The sequence below is a fragment of the Eptatretus burgeri genome, chromosome 2 (assembly GCF_056783735.1).
Source record: "Eptatretus burgeri isolate ZD-2024b chromosome 2, Ebu_testis_v1, whole genome shotgun sequence".
Lineage (NCBI taxonomy): Eukaryota > Metazoa > Chordata > Myxini > Myxiniformes > Myxinidae > Eptatretus > Eptatretus burgeri.
The window spans coordinates 122,652,377-122,671,230 of record NC_140962.1 but is presented as its reverse complement, the minus strand read 5'-3'; the positions used below and the strand labels follow the sequence as shown (position 1 = coordinate 122,671,230).

The 18,854-nt window shown below is 47.1% G+C and overlaps 1 protein-coding gene and 1 long non-coding RNA gene across 4 annotated transcripts in view; one reads left to right on the top strand and one right to left on the bottom strand.

Annotated features, from left to right (window-relative positions):
• LMO3 (LIM domain only 3) overlaps positions 1–18,854 on the top strand; it is a 203,166-nt gene that overhangs the window by 91,606 nt on the left and 92,706 nt on the right. The window lies entirely within an intron of this gene.
• On the bottom strand, positions 89–9,685 carry LOC147032981 (uncharacterized). Its single transcript, XR_015055417.1, has 2 exons — positions 8,044–9,685; positions 89–7,471 (listed from the first exon to the last, which is right to left on the bottom strand). It is a non-coding gene; the product is annotated as an uncharacterized LOC147032981 (long non-coding RNA).

Genomic DNA, 18,854 nt, shown 5'->3' with positions numbered 1-18,854 from the left:
CTTGCTGCAAGATTTTCAATTTTCCATGCAGTTTCAAGTCAGTGATACGTTAAGCTTGTTAGGCCCGAGGGTGTTTTAAAAAGTGATGCAACTTTAAATGTTTATTTCCAAAGAAACAGAAACCTCAGGAACATGAACCAAACATTTCTTGAAAGCTTATGACATGGTATTTTCTATCACTGATTGCTGTTGCAGTGAGTCACTGCTCGAGTTAGTGAGAGCCCAAGGTCTGAAATTGGCATTCGTGCAAAATACTTGTTATTGACTTTCTTGATGTGTGCCCCTCTGTGGTTCAGGCAGGCATTGATCCTGACTCCAAAGTTCTGTTCAACTTTCCTGTAGGTCTCATGTGGCACTGTCTGGAGGTAGTCTGACACCTCCTGCTTCAGATCATCCAGCGCGGTAGGGCAGTTGGTATCCATTGTTGTCACTGAGCCAATTTCACATATCAAGTCTCTTTCTCATGTCATCTTGACTCAGTTTATGCCTAATACAGATGATGTTTGGGAAAAGCTTCAGTTCTTTCGTGATGATACACAAGACTGATGTTGGTTTGATGCCTAGCTCTCGAAAGCGCCGGCGGTGGGACTTCTTGGGACTGTCCACTGCAGAATTCCGCATGGCGTCGATGTTGGCTTGGCTCTTGGTTACTAATGCTGGCCTGCTACTGTTGCCCTTGCTCTGGTTGTGCACTGTACCTTTGTGCTCCCAATGTTTCACAATACGTTGAATGGCACAATTGGTGGGTTCATCGCGTGTTTTGAGGTTGTATTCCCGGCAGAACCTCCGGCGAGTGTCCACATATGATTTATTCTCATACCACAGAGCCACCACTTTTGTCTTCTGCTTCATTGTCAATTGCATAGTTGAGCTACGGAGCTGGAAATCCCAGGGAACAAATATCACAATAACACCACCAAACCCTGAAAAGGAAAATGGTATTGGTCAAAAAACAAAGAAATGGCAGGAAGTCAAAGTTGTATCAATTTTTTTGACACACCCTGTATATACGTTAAGAGACTTGCCTACCTATACATACCCTCTTTAATTTTTATGCACATCATGGTGAAATAATAATGCCTGGTGTTGGCTCAATGGTTAGGGTGGTGGGCTTGGGATCCTAGGATCCTGAGTTAAAATCCCCCTCGGCTGTTGAATTAATACCAGGTGGGGTTGACTCTGACTGTCATCCTTCTGACGTTGGCAAAACGAGTGCCAGCTTGCTGGTATCCTGTGTCGGAGTGGCGACCCGTCCAGGATTGTACCCAATAGCCAAGGAGACTGCTTAAGCAGCATCAACGCTCTGTACAGAGTATGGTCCCAACGGATGGATGGATGGATGGTGAAATAATGGAAGCATGGACAAGTCCAAAATGTTATGGATATCAGATGTTGTAGCAAGAATTTGTGCAAGTTCGGCTTCACCAGTTGGAGTAGGAGGTAAAATTCTTCTTGTGTGTGTGCCATTCTCTATACAAGTAATTGGTTCTGCCCAAGCAGTTTAGTTTCTTGGCTAGGGTTATAATCCTTGATGCGTTGTTGCTCAGACGCAGAGTAAAAATCAGATAATTCAATTACAGGGGTTAAAAAAACTCAGATTTGTTTCATAATGAAAATGTTTCCTTCCAAAGTTATGGAATCCCTCATCGCAGCTGACATTATCTTTCCTCTTCTCCAACAACCTGTCTGTTCTTCGCCACTTTGGATTTAATCCCGGTCACTCAACTTGTTTCCATTGCTGCTTTCCACAGCAATGGATGTATGTATGCCAGGAGGATGAAATAAAGAAAAAATAAAGAGGTCAGACCTGTATCTCTGGACATCTCAGCCATGGGACAGTCCAGCATCCTGCTCGACTTTCCAAGCTTTGTCTGTGGCATACAAGACCACCACCTTCCCCAGCTTGCTGAATTCCTCTACTCGCACTGTCAGGACGTAGCTGTCAACAGGATACTTTGATCTTCTGTCCCAGTAAAGATTGGAATCCCTCAAGGATGCATGTGAGGCCAATTTCTCATATACATTGATGGCCCTACTCATGCTGTGGAAAACCATGCTTTCCTCTTGGCAAATTACTCAAAATTATGTCATGTGATTCCACATCACAGTGACAGGTCGGAAGCAGCCGTTTTCCTCTCCTCTGACCTGGAAAGGATCAGATGCTGCTCTGACACTTGGAGGATGTTTGAATCAAGACAAATCTCACATTCTCAACCCTGGCTCCCAGGCAGGATTGTTAAATGAACCTTCCTATCTATTTCTCCAGTCAATCACCAAAACAGGTTTAGTCTGTGTCGAACTTCTGGGCCATACAATCGGTAATGACTTTTCCTAGGCAGACCATATGTGAAAACTGACCTCTAAAGCCAGCCACCGAATGCATATTATCCAACGTGCTAATTACATCGTTCATAAAACTGAACTTCTATCAGCCTACAAGGCCTTTGTCCATAGCTCAATGGAGTACTACTTTCCCTGATTGGCTGATGCCCTCTAATTCACACGTTGCCCTTGCATGTTGTGGAATCCAAAGTTATCGACATCATTTGCATCTCTCACAAAGAAGTAAAAGACTTTCTGGCCTCTCGTCACAGACAGGGAGGTGGTTTCTTTTATGGTCTTGTGACCTCTGCTCTTTCATCCCCCGAACCTTTCCCAGTCCCTCCAAAAAGTACACACTGTTCCATCAACCCCTTAGTTCTGAAACGCCAAAAATTCTGATTGACCACTCACCTCTACTGCCTTGTTCCTCTTTTCTCCTATCCGTGAAATCTCCTCCTGAGTCTGTTCAATCTGTCTTCCTGCAGGTCTTCAGGATCATGGTACATTGTCACGTCAGTTCATTTCACAAGCAGGGTAATTCGACAATGTGTGTGCCGTCCCTCGGATGGACATTTTACTGGGCGTTCCATCTGCCGGCATTAGTTGGTGGTTGTTAAAGACAACCTGAACAAATTCCAAATTCCTGCCCAAACTTGCAGAGGGCATGGCATCAGCGGAACAGCCACGCCCTCAGCCAATGATGCCACCCCACAGCCTTGTGCTGCAGACAAAACTAGAAGGGCACTCTGGAGAGCGCACACCTCCGCCACGTAATGACTGATCCACAATAACATATCGGGCCCAATACATTTTTGAAATATCATGCATATATATCGTTTTTGGCCCTCTCTCTCAATGGTGAAGAATCACTTTAAAAATCAAATAACTCTCGTATCCACATCCGGATTCGGATTTTCACCAAAATAGTATCAATTCGTTGTCATCACACACCCAACCTGTCCACCAAGTTTCATCGAATCCATCCACAACTTTTTGAGATATCGTGCGAAATATTAGTTGAGCCCGATCTCTCAATGGTGAAGAATCACTTAAAAAAAAGTATCGAATCCGGATTCGGATCTTCACGAAAATTTAATCAATTCTTCCTTGTCACACACCCAAGCTGCCCACCACAAATTTCATCCAGATCCGTCCGCAACTTTTTGAGATCCTGCACACAAACAAACAAACAAACAGACAGACAGAGAGGGGTGAAAACAACCTCCTTCACCTTCAGTGGCGGAGGTAATAAGAAGACTTCAGTTGCTGTTCCATTCCCATCCGTGATGTTTTCTAAGCCCCTTCTGCCCCCCCCCCCTTGCTAATGAACCCAACACTCTTGTTGCATGTCACTATATTCTTCCTTCTCTTTTCTCCTACACTTGTTTGTCCATTTCCTTGCTTGTTGTCCCCACTGTTCGTTTACTGCCTTCACACCTCTCACTTCGCTCTTCTGCAAGCTGAGATTTTGTTCAAAAAGAAACATTGAGGGAAGCGTAGGGTTTTACAGGAAAGTGCGTTAAATTTAAAGAATAGAAAATATCATTGAAACCTTAATTAGGGACTTGCTGTGGCAACAGTAGAAATGTTTCATCTGATTTTGGATAGGCAGCATGGTTTTATAAAGTATAGTGTATGTTGCGTGTTACAATAGGTGCATGATTGTGCTTTAAAAGAATGTTTGATATGGTTCGACCTTGGAGGTGGCTGGTGGGTTAGAAAGTTGAGTGCATAGAGAGTTGGTTGAAGAATAATGAAAAGACTAATATTAAGAATGAGCATACTTCATGGAAGAAGTTGGTAACCAATAGTATACTTTGGGGTTACTTTTAGCTCATGCCTATTCATTTATTTTATTCATAAATGATGTAGAATGTAGATAATGGAATGAAAATTTAATTCAAAATAACACCAAGTGTCGTAGCAAAGTAAGTTGCTGCAAAGAAGGGCTATAGGCCCAGGCAAAAATGCTGCAGTTATAATGATAGTATATGAGAGTTGTACTCTCATATATTATAGTTGGTTACAGGTCCTACTGGAGTGGTGTGCAGAGAATTACTACAGGAAAGGAATGCTATTTTTGCCTGGGGTGCAGAATAGGATAGATATCCATCTTCATAACTGGCTTTCTGACGTCCTCCACTCGAATAATCTCGTCACTATCAATGGAACCCTCTCCTCTCCCACTGCAGTCTGTTGTGCCTCGAGGCAGTGTGTTGGGTGCAGTCTTGTTCCTCATTTACAAATGATCTTCTCAATGCTCTGAACCCCTCCTTGCCAACCTCTAACGTTTTTGGAGATGACTCCATGTTGTGACATACAGCACCGCCCTCCATCTCACTGACAGACAGATAGCAGCTGGGTCGCTCTCTGCCGATTTGGAATAGCTTAGATACTTGTTCATAAATTGAACGTGTCTTTCAATCCTGGCAATTCTGTGTCCTTTTGTCTCTCCAGAAGGATCATCAAATGCACCCCAGTATCTGTTTCTTTGGCCAACCACAGGAAGACGTTCCGTCTCTTGAAATTCTCGGCCTCACCGTCAACCAAAAGTTGTCCTGGACTGGCCATATACCAAAGCTGTCCTCCAAAGCCAACAACAAATTTGGTGTCTTCTGTCGTTACAAGTCAAACAGTTAAAAAAAAAAAATCAGAACTACTTACTCTCTGTCTACAAGGACTTTGCCCATAGCTCAATGGAGACTGCTCTCTATTTTGGGGGGCCCCAGCATCACATCTATCTCACCAAGATTCTTTGAAATCTAAAGCTCTCGAAAAAGGCACAATGCCTGTTGCTCTCTCAATGCAGACAGCTCTGTGGTGGTTGTTGGTGTTGTTTTGAACCACCTTTCCCTGGTCTTGCTCTCTCTGTTATCTCAACCTTTTGACGCTCTACAAACTCCAGCATGAACACATTCTTCCAGTCATCCAATTCTGGCAATACTCCAAAATCCAGGCCTTCCACCCACCCCGACTCTTATGGAACTGCCATTGTAGGGACTGTTAAATCACACATATCTCTCCTCCCCCCGTCCCTGCCCCCTCCACCTACAGTATACAACAACCAGAGTTTGTCCATTTAATGTTTGCCTGTATAAGTTTAGGACATTTTGGCCAACAGTACATGAACATATATCGACAAACGACTTTTCATGTAATTTTATTGTTTGGTACTTATCTGCACTTGTCCTTGCTAGGTGGTAAGGTCAGCAGGAAAGTCCATAGGCCTGAGTAAGCTACTATCACAAGCACTGTGTGCCCAATAGGACCCATGACACTCACAAATTATGGGGGTACGTTGCATACTTTTTCTTTGTCTCGAATATCATGTTTCAAAAGATTCTAGAATTTTTGGTTGGTGTTTGCATGTAAATAATAATTGATTCATGATTTTAAGCTTTGGTGAAGCAGTTATAAGACTTATTTTGTTATTCGATGTGGCACAGGTAACCAACAATACTGGACTGAATTTGTCTAACGAGCGGTATAACTGGCAGGGGTATCTAGCCAGAATCGGTCCAGCATCATTGGCCGCTTAACGTGCGTTTGATTTCTCAGTCTCTCTCTCCTCTCCTCTCCTCTCCTCTCCTCTCCTCTCCTCTCCTCTCCTCTCCTCTCTTCTCTCTCTCTCTCTAAATGGCACTCAGCATGCACAGTACATGCCAAACACCCATCAATATGAGTTGAGGGAGTCCTCTGTCCTGCAGTGGTAGTATGGAATAGTCTGGTTTATGAAGTTGTTTTATGTTCATTTCAAAAAGTGGGGTCAGTGGACCATTGTGACAATGTGGCAATGGCTATCTTCTTTAACAATTATTCCCCCGTTCTTGCAGGGTTGGCCAGTAGAAGCTTGGCCCAAGTAATTCACGAACCGGCAGGCCAGGCCTAACCTTCAACGACGGTTATGGCAGGAATATGTAATTTGTACAGGGTGCCGGCGATAGCTCGCCTACTCTTTGCGAAGGACACCGTGAAATCTTTAACATCCTTAAACTAATGTTGGCAGACGGGTTACCCGTTTAACGTCAATCCAAGGGATGGCACACACCTTGATGAATCACCATACCTGTGAAACACCGGGACGATAGTTTATAGCTCGGTCAGGATTCGAACCCAGGCAAGACAGTTTGGAGGCGAGTGTGTGTACCTCTCGGCCATCCTGCGAGAATGTGCATTGACTTTATGCCGTCTAAAATAGGAAAAAATAACAACTGATACTGACTCCTACTGTTCAGTAAGTGTATATCACGTGGAGGTGAGTGAATGCAAGTGTAATAACAGATCCAAGTGATGTCGTGTGGTTGACAAAGTTTAACTATTTCAGGTGTTTTTAATGGCAGTTCATATTAAATTAAGTGGTGTGCATCATCTGATTTAAGGTGGTAATAAGGGATAGGGCCTGGTGTTGGCTTAGCAATTAAAGTGGCTGGCTTGGGATATAAGAGACCTGAGTTTGAGCCCCTGCCTGCCATTGAATTAACACCAGGTGGGGTTGACTCAGCATGTCATCCTTCTGAGGTTGGCGAAATGAGTACCATTGTACTGGGATAATAACCATTCAGGGTAACCTGCGTTGGAGTGGTGACCTGTCCAGGATTGTACTCCTTGCCAACAAAACTGCCTCAGCAGCCCAATGTGCCCTTTATGGTGTGAAAGGAATGATATTATTATTATTATTATTATTATTATTATTATTATTATTATTATTAAGGGATAGGAGAAGGTATCACAGTTTAAAAATAAAATGAAATTAAAGGTAGAAATGAGAATGAAATGGCATTTTTATGCACTGTAGCAAGTATGTGGATTAGTTTGCCCTGAAGAGTAGTGGCAACGAAGGCAGATGACAAGTTCAGCACAGAAATGGTCTCTTACTTGGAGTTAGTGAGAATGGACAAATGCAAATGACCGGGGTGTGTAGAGAACTCTGTAGTGGGTGTTACATATGAAGGTAGTGAGCGTTTTTATGCAAGGCTTTTAGATCTTCTGTGCTAAGTCGTGTGTACATTCCTCACATTCGCCATCGTTTCAGCCTCACCCAATCCTCCCCTTACCTTCGCGTTCTCTTTGACCGTGAGATGAAACTTACAAACAACAGCTTTTGCTGTTGAGTGGGCTTGTCCATCGAACTCAGGTTGATGATGTTTTTCTGTTGCACAACATGTGAATGAGATTATTGATTCGATTGTGCATTTTTAGAATATAGATGCAGCTGAGGCTAGACAGTCAGCCTTGACGTTTTTCTGCATCTATTCTTTCGCATTTCTCTTTTTAATGCTAAAGGCAAACATTGTTTCCAAATCAATTAAATTTGATGTACACAGAATCCCTTATCTAATAATGTTTCCATCTATGAACAGAGCCTTTTATTTCATTTTATCATTCGTTTACATTTTCAAGGCTCATGACAACTTCTTCGACTAGAGAATTCATAGAACACCTTACCCCACACAGTCTTGAGAAACAACGACATGGGCAGGATCTGTGAGCGGCAATTTCAATTGGTTGAGATGATGTAAAATGCCGTAATATTTTGTTGGAGTACTGATAAACTGAAGGGTTTTGAAAGTGACAAAATAGGCGATTTGTGTTCTACAGGGTGGCCACAATATCTTCTCAACCCTTGTCACCAACAACTGGGATAACCTTGCTATTAAGGACAATGCGTGGCTCCAGAACGACAGGGCACTGGCACATTATGCAATCGCTCTTAGGGAATACCTTGGTGAGATTTTCGGAGAACATTGAATTGGTCATGGGTCACCAGTGATGCCTGCTCCACTTGACTGGCCACCTCGAAGCCCAGACCTGTCGACATGTGATAAATCCATTTGTGGCTTCATAAAAGAGATTATTGCACAGCAGTGCTACGCAACCACTGATGACCTGAAACAAGAAGTGAGACATGTTTATTCGTATCGCCCCACGACGCAAATTTATTCTCTGTAATGACAATGATGGAGCACGAACGACTGGACACTTAAGACTTGTGTCGTATGCTGTAAATGTGTCATCAAGTAAAATAGTACTGCAAAGGTATGTGGTATAATTTGTGGAACAATTTCAGCGTTGTCAGTTGACATGATCAAAGGAAATGTCACAATTTTACAAGGGTTGACAAGACATTGTGACCATCCCATACAGTGTTCAAGGTTGTAGAAAAATAAAAATCGGAAGTTTACTGCCTTGATGCAGCCTTTTTTACACCACCTAATTTAACATGTTACATTAGTTTTTCGTGTCCATTGTTTGTGTCCTTTATGACGTCCTTAAAAACAGTAAGTTTTCTGTTTGGAATGATTTTCAATTTTGTTTGACCGGCAGACAGAGTTAAAAAAAAAAGATTATCTCACTCCTCTATGCGCATGTGCGACCGGGACAAATTCAATTTGAATTCAAATTCAAATGCGACCGGGACAAACCGGGACAATGCGACCGGGACAAACCGGGACAAATTCAAATTGTCCTGTAGTTTAACAAAGTACTGTTAAACTACAGGATCCTGGTGTGATGCGTGTTCCGATTCGTGTTCAAAATATAACATTCAACTGAAATGAAGTTGTTCCTCGATTATAAACTGATGTTTGTAAATAGATAGATGAACAAAAGTGAACCAATTGCTTAACCCCACTTTTCGCTTCGTGTGTGTGTGGGGTAAAAATCAGACACACCACACACACACACACAACAATTTGAAAGCTTTTTAGACATCATGATAAGAACACTGCAAAACATTTAAGAGCTTTTTGATTTTGATTGAAGTTCTTCATCCTTGAAGCAAGTATAGTTTGCATGAGCTTGGATGTTTTCCACCACAATCATGCAGCGCAGCCTGCTTCGGGAGCACTGGCCACAACATTGGCCGAGCAGTTGTTTTTTTTTCTTGCGACTGTGATATAACCAGTGGGGCTTAAGCACCAACATAGCCATTTGACCCGTATATGTGGATGTGCACAAGTCCAGGAGAACTAGCTGTACAAATACAAGCCCCCCTCGCCCCAAATGATTTCTTATCCTGCAAGTAAAACAGGCTTGACAATGCACAGGCATGCACAAAATGTATCCAATATTCCAGGAAGCTATCACGATTAAATGCACTCTAAGTTTAACCTTCACATTTCCATCATGTCCAATAGCATCAAACAAATTGAGCAAACTGTTTCAATTAAGTTCTTTTCCAATTTAAATGTGTAATGCTTCATGTTTTGATAACTTGTCATTTAACAAACATTGGTTGCACCAAACATCATGATTTGGAGGATTGTCATGTGACCAGGCACAGCAATAACCTCTCAACCTTTACACACAAGTAAGCATGGACTGCACACTGTCATGTACAAATGATAAACGCTCCTTGGGTAAGAAATTTGTACATTACTCAGTGGTTCCTTTTTATAGCAGGCACATTTTATATGTTGTCAAGGTGCGAGCCTCCCATACCCCCCCCCCCCACCTCATCAAACCTTCCAACACCAAGCAACAACACCAGTCTCCAGAAACTGCTGTTGCTGCTGCAATGTGAACCACAGGGTGGAAATGCAGGAGGAAAATGTGTGCAGACCCTGCTCTGCTCGCTTCTTTATACCCTGGCTGTTCTGCTTCCTGATACTTTTTTAGCCAATGGCATCTTACTTCAAAATTGGACTACAACTTGGTATCTTATAGAAGCATCTGCAAGTGTTGGTACCCTCAATGTCACCTCCACTTCATCTCGAAGCCGAGTTCAGTGCTTGTGGAAAGTCTCATTTAAAATGACCTGCTTTTCTTCACATCAGCTAATAAGCGTCCAGGTCACTTCCTGTTTTTAATTGGTTCCTTGCCTGTTTCATGAGGATCTCTACAAATGGTCTGGTGCCCTCAAGTCTGACATCAACAATTATTTTGGTCCAACAGCCAGTTCGTCTACAAATTATGTCTCCTATTCCAGTACATATTTTACTTATGAAGGGTTCGTTTGGAAAAGTATGGACAACCACAGAGAGGTACTGATAGACAGAAAAACATCCAAAACAAAACACCAGACTTGCAAACTAACGCAGCACAACAAAATTTTAATGACTAAGATCATTGGAATTTCCCACTATGACGGTGAGTCGATGGACTTATCACTTTCACATCTCAGGCAGGTCAGTGGTCTGTTTCTTCTTCCACCTCCTTTCTTGTCTTGCATCCTCTGCTCTTTCTATGCTTTAAGCCCCCAATTTTTCTGCAGGGTGTACACGGTCCACCAACAACATTGGACATTGAATTCTAATCAAGTCTACCATTCAAATCTTATTTCAGCGTACAAAAGAGAGGGAACACCGAAGGCGAGGAGTTCAAGGTTTTGCAGAGTGCATGTGGTAGACCCAGCCTCAGTGATGGAATGGGTAGAGCATTTGTTTTTTGAGTCTTGGAGGTCGATGGTTCAATCCCAGGCCGAGTTATTTGAAATACTTTAACAAAAATGGTACATGCTACTTCCTTGCTTGATGCTCAGCATTTAAACAGGAAAGAGCACGGACAAACAACTTTTGGTTTGTCATAATAGCACAGGCTTTGATGGTCCTAATGGCCTCCGACTGTATCAAAGTTCCTTGAAAAGGACCTCATATAACTCGGCGGAGGCCAAGTGAAGCGAGGTCGAGGCCATTTATTCCTGATATATGAAACACCCGCCAACTCATGCCTGCAAGAAACATACAAGAAAAGGGAAGAAGTTGTCCACGCATACTTTGCACTCTTACTTGCCCAGACCACTTGTTCCTGTCTTTTCTTGCTCCTTGGAGAGATCCATTAAAAAAAAAAATAATAATACTGAGTGACTCTTCTTGCTCTGTGAGTTGCTGTTATTTCTGGCAAACGATTCCACATACAAACTACTCTCGGGTTAAAAACAAAAATATCCTGTCTTATTTTGGTTCAAGTTTGCATTCATTGTTTTTGAGCTCTCCCTTCTGATCTTACTTTCCTCCACCACCTCTGAAAACACTGAAATCTACTCGATCACTCACCTAGCAGGGGTACCAGCAGGGGTTCCCGGTGTTGCCATTGCTCGCTGCTGTTTTAATCCTGTTGGCATTTTGAAGAAATCAAATTTTGTTTTTTTTTCTGTTTTTTTTTTTGTGGGGGACGAAAACACTTCCCTACACCCACTAAGGAATGGGGTCACGGATCATTTAATATTACCTTTCACAAAGCCACAAAGGCTGAAGACACTATATAGTGATTAAAAAAAAAAATTCAACTTTTCTTTTCCAAATTTATTTTTTGCCTAAAACGCTCCATGGCACTCACTGAAGAACCTCTGGAAGTTTGATGGAGATCCGTTTGGTCATCTCTGGGATAAATGGCAACACACACAAATACACACACACATCTTTATTATTGTGTGTGTGTGAATATATATATATATATATATATATATATATATATATATATACTCCGCCAATCCCCATTGGACACATGCCAACACCAAAGCGTCACATATATATACATATATATACATAAATATACATATGTATACATATATATGTATATATATATATATATATATATATATATATATATATATATATATATATATATATATATATATTGTTGCGAATTCGCGCCCGCCGGCTTGCGAGCGGCCACGTAACTCGAATCGCGGCACGTCGCCCACCGGACGGACAATTCCGTCGTGACCCTCTCGGACTAACGCCGGGAACTAGTCACGGGTGGGCCTTTCGGCCTCACCACGATCGTGCCAATCGGCCCCCCGCGTGGGATAGGGTTGTTCGCCAAATTCGACCTACCTAAGTACCCACACGGAGGGTAGACCGGGCGATCGCACCTCGCCGCAGGTCGACTTCGGACACGGGCCACTTTAAGCGACCCGTTCCGTACTATCGGGATAACCGAGCGGTGTTATCGTCAACCTCGACGGTTCCGATTAATTATCGGGCATATTTAGCCCACGACCAACCCTTTACGTGAAGTAAGATGGAGATTCAATGAAAGAAAAGACGAAGCGAAACGGGAAAGACAGTTCAACATAAGGCACATTTATTCCGCGGCAAACGGAAAGCACACATATACAATTACAACAATTATGCACCAAAAGCAAATGTAAAAGTAACACAACAATTATGCACAAAAAGCAAATGCAACAAAAGAGACACAATGCAGATCTACTACCGACTACGCGAGCACACGGCAACACTTACACAGTTTTACTTTACAGACGGCGCCGACAACACATATACTCAAAGCAAAAGAAAAAGGGGCCACCCTCAACTACAAGGGGGCAGATGGGCCTGGGGCCGAGACCGCGTCGAGCCTACCCGTCTGGTGATGATCCGCAAAATGGCGGCGGCGCCCCGACTCCGTGCTCCTCCGCGGGCCTCGCTGGCACTGCCTGGAATGGGGTGGGAACGGGGCCCCCTTCTCGCACTATCTCAGCGGTGTTATCGTCAACCTCGACGGTTCCGATTAATTATCGGGCGGGGGGAAACAGGGGGGGTTGTTGATGCTCTGGGGAAAGAGGATATCTGGCTTGCTTGGGTCCCGCGACGAGCGACTCCACTGCGACCTCGACCGCGTTCCCGGCCTCCCCTCTCCGCAGCTCCCCGACAGACTCCGAACCCCGTCTTGACTGCTGCTGCTGCCACGCTTCGCCGCCGCCACAACGCGCCCGAGCCCGAAACAGAAACTCTTCTCTCTGCCGCTGCCGCTGCCACACCTCTCCAACTCGCCCGAGCCCGAAACAGAAACTCTCAACTCGACTCAATTCGCTCCGTGCTCGGCGCTTTATAGTGCGACAGGAGAAACCATATGCAGATTTTTGGATCAGGATCGGCTCGGGGGCGGAGCCACGCTCCCCCATTGGATGGAGGAAAAGTGGGCGTGAATCATTCACGATCTGCGAATCTGCATATATCGATTCTACTCCGACGCGTCTGGAGGCGGGGCCAAATCGCCCCGCGCTCGCTGATAGGACGGAACAGAAGTGGGCGTGAATCATTCCTGATCCGACTTCCCCGGAAAGGCCGCTTTTTGCACCCGCTGCTCGGCGCGCGCCCTGTACGAGTCCAGGATCGGTGCCCACAAGCTGTGCGGGAATGGCGGCAGAAGGAGGAGAGGTGAAGGTGGTCGAGGGTTTATTGTGGTGGTCCCTGGCCACGGTGACGCTTGGCATGGCGGTGATGCGATGATTGCGAGAGCGAGTTGTGACGGTAAAGGTCGTGGCTGTTGGCGTTGTTGTTGTTGTGAAGCGGCGTTGCGGTTGGTGGTTGATGTGTGATGGCGGTTGAGACGTGGTTGGTTCAAAATGAAGATAGAACAGAAAAACGGTTATCTTAAAGGGTCGCAGCCCGAATGAATGACATTTATTCCCTCTAAACAACGGGTTTGGGCTAACTACACATATACTTACAGAGATATCTCACCTATGGGACCTGAATGGTGGTTTGCGAATTTCCTCAACCACAACACTACCCCCTCCCCTTTTTACAGACTCGTCCCGAGTCGTCAAATTTTCGTGTGCCATCATGTGTAGTTCTCCCCTAGTACGTTTTACCTACGGATCCCTGAGTGCGACATTCATGGTATTCGTGTCCCCAAAATAAATAACCTGAGGGCTGAGTAACTAACTAAACAAACCCACTCACACGGACGACTTAAATAAAATTGCCGGCGCTAAGACAGACATGCCGGGGGCGCACTCATATGTACAGTACATCTTACCTTAACTTACAAATTTTACACTAAACCATGGCCCAGGATCAATGAACTCTGCAAAAAGAAAGCAGTTCGCAGGGAGCCGGGCTGCTTGCATGCAGTCTCTGGCTCAACAATGCAGGTGACAGGGAACGTGGCCGGCTGCTCACACGCAGTCCAAGGCCTTCCCTTTTGAAATGAACCCAGTGAACCACAACGGTGCATGGGCTGCACAAACGCAGTCTCTGTGCCAGCTCCAGTGGCACACGCAATGAACACGACGGATGGTTGGATGGATGGATGGATGAATGAATGGATGGACGCTAACACGGTGCACGGGCCGCCACTTTAACAGAACCACAAAGAAAAATTGAACGGGGTGAGGGTGGTGAACAGGGGTGGTGGGCATGGCATGGCAAAGGTGAGCAGGCAACCACAGCCTGCAGAACAGGGCCGCTGCAGGCAAACACAGCCGGCAGACGAACTGGCCGGCACAGGCCTTGAAGTAAACAGCTGCTGACGATCCGGCCGGTACAGGCCTTGCAGCAAAACACAGCTGCCGATGAAGTTGGCCGGCCTTTGCCTTGCAGTGGAGGTTGGTGGAGGGAGTGCGGTGGTGCTGGCCACTCGGAAGGCGGGCTCGGACCTACCCTACGGTCTCCCTCCCAACTTATCGCCTTTGCCTGTCACTGTCCATACCCACCCCCTTAATTTGTCAAACCCAATTTAGCCCCAACTTATTTTTTTTGTTGTTTTTATTTTTACTTCCCCACTATAATTCGTCCCCTAACCCCCTTTACTGTCCTTGTTCGGCTAACCTATCCTGTCACCTAGCCTACTCCCAACCCCTACGTTCCCTTCCCGGAGGGGACCAAGGGAGAGCTAGCGTCCTGTGTCGAGGCCCAACGAAGCCTCAAGATGGCCTCCCCAGACTTCAGCGATCTAACCCAAAGTGGGTCCAGCGGCCCACAACGAGAGTGAGGGGATGGATGGTGCGGAGGGGTACATCTCCTAATCTACCCTAACCATTTAACTGTTAAACTACCCCGGGGCTTTCAACAAGCGCCTCTCGCTTAAACTATTGGTTCTATAAACCCAGATTCGTCGCCTGTGTTGGTGTCGTCTCAAATTTCGGGCCTCGCCCCCCAATTTTCTTTCCGTGCCCTCACACGGTCTCATGGCTGGGACGCGTGGCTCCCCTTGGCAGGCACGACCCTCTGCCGATTCCCCTACGATGGCACCCCCGGGCACTACACTGCCTCCGAGCCTACCAGCTCCCTAAACACCGGGGAGTTCCCCCCATGGCACCTCCCCTGAAACGCACACGTGGCAGGCTGGCTTCCCGGGCCCCTTTCCGAGGGTCACCCGTGCCCACAACACTGCCCACGCGGCTAATGGCGCCCCGGGCCCCGCACCAAGCGGACGCACCCATGCCCACTATGCTATCCCGGCCCCCCATAGGCCCTTGGCCTACTACGGCCGACTAGCCTGGTGCCCGGGGTACCCACTCAGCGATACTCACCTTTCGCAGCCACGCTCCCAGCCCGTCAACAGGGCTCCTGCACCCCTCCATACGGGTTTCGAGCCTACATTCACACCAACAACAAAATGACCTCCATTTTGTAAATTTGACTAACCCCCTAACTCACTTTATACTGACCCCGGGGTCCCTTGGGCGGGAGTCACTCCTGCTCCCAATCACTCATCGCACCATGCATTCCCCATTCACTCTACACACACAGACCCACTGGCCTCACTCACTCAACATGTCTCCACCTCACAACTCACCAACTCTTCAACACACACACCGCTGAATTTTGCCATCCTTCTATCTGCATCCCCTAACTAACTCGTGCTCCCACGTCATCCCTTAAACTACAGCACGTTCCATTTAACACTACGTAGCTAAGCTACGTCCCCGCTACACATCCACAGTCTGTCACCGTCCACAAACAATCCCATAAATCCATTTCCCAACCTAAATCTCGCTAAAATCCCTCTAACTAATCCATTCCACTGGCTCCATGAGGACTTACCCCTGCCCCATGGAGCCGGTCTAACTAAGCTAACCCTTCCCCCTAACTAGTTTCATCCTGTGCCCTGGCCAAGGGGATTATCCACCCCTTGCCCAGGAATCCTGTTCACCCGAAAGTGAGGCTTGCTTTTCTTTTCCCCACATGCGCAGCACCAGCGCGGTAACTCACAGCTCGTGCACTTTGCACCTGCCCGTGACGTCATGCAGCTGCACATGTACCTCGTCCCTCCTTGGACGGTACCATCCGGCAGGGATACCCCTCCTGCCGGATTCCAACCACACACGCAGCCATGACGTCATCCGGCGCATAAAAAAAACACAAGCCTCACATCTCGAGGGGTTCCCCACGCGAACACATGTGCTCTGCCCGTTGGAGCTTAACACACCCGCCCGCGTGGAGAACCCGTCCGGTCCAAATCCGTTATCCTGCCTAAACCTTGTCCGTCCGCGGGATCGGCAAATCCACCGCGTGCGTTTCCGGACCGGGAGTTCACTCTCGCAAGCGAGCACGTGGGGGCCTCGTGCGTTGCACAGCACGGACCTCGCGCTCGCTGCTGGGTGAACCCGGCACGGTCCCCGAAACAGCTCTACTCGGCCTCTACTCTACAGCCTCTACTCGGCTTTTGTCCCTCTGTCGCAGTCTCCGTCGCCATTCGACCCACGCACTCCCGCGTGCCACGATGCTCATACACCACTCCATTACATTCACCCCGGGAGACGGGAGACGCGGCTGCATGTTCACACATGCCCACCGACATCTCCCTCACACACAGCGACCTTGCACACGCTATCTCTCTCACACTCGGCCGCTCACTAACTCGTGCCATTTCCCTCACACAAACCATACCACTCACACACGCGGGGGCACTCACCCACGGTGACTCATCCACACACGGCGTGCTGGGGAGCACGCCCTTCGGCACACTTGCCACCACACCACTCACACACGGGGTCTCTTCCACACACAGGGACGCACTCACACCTTGCAGCACACACACCGGGACAACCACACTGGGGATTTGTGTCCCCACAAGGGTCGCCGGGGCCTCTATACCCCCCCAAGCTCGGCGTGCACCTGTACACAGCACTCGTCCCCTCAACCTCGCAAAGCACGACCGAACCCACCTGGTCGTGATTTGCCTCAAGGGGGCATACTCCCTCCCCTCGTTCCTGGAGGAGGCCATCCAGGTGCTCGCACTGGGTCCCTACACGCTCCGCGAGCTCACCCCCATTGTCCTCCACTACCTCCGTGTGTGTGTGTGCGTCACTTACCCCGTCTTCATCGTGTAGTCTTTCCTCTATTTTTTCTATCTCCCGTGTCTCTGCCAACTCGGTCACCTCTTCACCCTTTACCTCCCTTGTCTCAACTATTATTTCCCTCTCTTCCCTTGTTATCTCCCTCGTGTCTCGTCTCACACGTTTTTGTCTCCCCATTTAATTTTTCCCTTTTGGTCACCGTCGATTCTTCTGTCACGACCCTCGCCCAACACGCCCCCCGAATAATTTTTTTACCCGCCTCCACCGCGAGCCTGTCAGCCGTTGCACCCCCTTCCAGCTCGTTTGCTCCCACACGTGGAGTCGCCATTCCTATCTCCCTGGTCACGGCCTTCATGCCCGCCTGCAGGCATCGGCCCATGTTCTGCGTCTCACCCCGTAGCTCTTTCATTTCTTCCTTCATGTTTGTTTCCATTCCGTTCATTTGTTGTGTATTCGCATCCATCTTTTCGTTCATTTGTTGTGTATTCGCATCCAATTTTTGTGTATTCGCATCCATCTTTTCGTTCATTTGTTGTGTATTCGCATCCATTTTTTGTGTATTCACATCCATTCTCGCTGTCATTGCCGCCAGCATGGCGCATAGCTGGGCCATGTCGGGTGCGCTTGGGTGAGCCGTTTCGGCAGGGATCGGGGAAGGGTTTTGGTGGAGGGGGGGGAGGGGAGGTGTCATACACCGCGGCCGCTGCCGCACCCATTTCGGGCTCTGGGTTCAGTTGGGCGAGTTCGTTTTCCTGTACAACCAACATTTCCTGCACGGGGATTTCATCCTGAGCCATGGATTCTACACATTCTACATCCATTTCTAATACCCCCGGCTCCCGCTCGCCTTGAGACGCCATCTTGCTTCTCTTAAAGGGTTAATTTGAATCGCTCGTACTTTGGAGGGTATCGGGGGTCGCTTCTCTCACCCCTGGACCGATTCCCGTGAATTTAATTGGAGACAGGACAGCCCGTTTTCCCGTTCTCCGTTACCAGTGCCGCGAGGAGGGCGATGGATTTGTATCGCACGACCTGACACCAGTGTTACGGATTCGCGCCCGCCGGCGTGCTGACGGCCACGTAACTCGAATCGCGGCACGTCGCCCACCGGACGGACAATCCAGTCATGACCCTCTCGGACTAACACCGGGAACCACTCACGGGTGGACCTTTCGGTCTCACCGCGATCGAGCCAATCGGCCCCCGCATGGGATAGGATTGCTCGCCAAATTCGACCTACCTAAGTACCCACACGGAGGGTAGACCGGGCGATCGCACCTCGCCGCAGGTCGACTTCGGACACGGGCCACTTAAGCGACCCGTTCCGTACTATCGGGATAACCGAGCGGTGTTATCGTCGGCCCCGACGGTTCGATTAATTATCGGGCGTTTTAGCCCACGACCAACCCTTTACGTGAAGCAAGATGAGGATTCAATGAAAGAAATGATGAAGCGAAGCGGGAAACAGTTAAACATAAAGCACATTTATTCGCGATGAACGGAAAGCACACATATACAATTCCACCAAAAGCACATAGAAGGAAAAGAAACACAATGCAAT